Below are 992 nucleotides of genomic sequence, written 5' to 3' on the forward strand. Positions count from 1 at the left end.
ATCTAACAGTGTCCTTCTTTTTTTAGGCTGAGTTGCTGTAATCTGTCAGAGAAAAGCTGTAAAGCTTTGTGCTCAGTTCTCAGCTCCCAGTCCTCCAGTCTGAAAGATCTGGACCTGAGTAACAATGACCTGCAGGATTCTGGAGTGAACTCGCTCTGCGCTGGACTGGAGAGTCCACACTGTACACTGGAGGTTCTCAGGTCAGGATTTATCAGTTTGTTGCAAAATTAAACTATTTAAGAAGCCTAGAAAAACCTAGAATAAATGCCTAATTACCCCTGAATCATCATATATTGCCATCACAGGGACAACAAAGTTTTTTGATAAGATAGAACTGCCCCCCTCAGAAACACTGAGACACAATTGAATGAACTCCCTATCTTTATTAATAAAAAGTGGTTTATTTTTTGGATTTCAGGTTTATTATTGATATTATTTTTTACAAAAGGTAATTGATAAAGCAGTAACAAGTAATTGTAGTTAAAAATAAATACTGTGTGTATTTTTGCGTGTCCTTGCATACCTATCAAACAGTGGACGTCACTAACATTATACATTTACCAACAGGGGACCACCAATCTAACAAGGGACATTTCTTATGTCCCCGGTAGGACATACTTTAAATCATGCGTGTGTGTGTGTGTGTGTGTGTGTGTGTGTGTGCGTGTGTGCGTGTAGGCTGTCGGGCTGCCTGATCACAAAGAAAGGCTGCACTTCGTTAGCCTCTGCTTTGAGATCCAACCCATCCCATCTGAGAGAGCTGGACCTGAGCTACAATCATCCTGGAGACTCAGGAGTGAAGCTGCTTTCTGATGGACTGAATGATCCAAGCTGGAGGTTGGAAACTCTCAGGTATGACTGACAAGACAGAAATTGTCTTTTCATTAAAGTTAAGTGCTGATCTGACTGTTTCTGCAGGTTAGACCATGGTGGATCACAGACAATGAAACCTGGTCTGCGGAAGTGTAAGTGTTTTCTTTATAATTTTTTCG

At 41.0% G+C, this 992-nt stretch overlaps 1 long non-coding RNA gene across 1 annotated transcript; it reads left to right on the forward strand.

Annotated features, from left to right (window-relative positions):
* The first annotated feature begins 6 nt into the window (after nt 1–6).
* On the forward strand, nt 7–992 carry LOC109139839 (uncharacterized). The gene is made up of 3 exons (XR_002042332.2): nt 7–200; nt 679–852; nt 919–992. It is a non-coding gene; the product is annotated as an uncharacterized LOC109139839 (long non-coding RNA).

This window comes from Larimichthys crocea, unplaced genomic scaffold (genome assembly GCF_000972845.2).
Source record: "Larimichthys crocea isolate SSNF unplaced genomic scaffold, L_crocea_2.0 scaffold15673, whole genome shotgun sequence".
NCBI classification, from domain to species: domain Eukaryota; kingdom Metazoa; phylum Chordata; class Actinopteri; family Sciaenidae; genus Larimichthys; species Larimichthys crocea.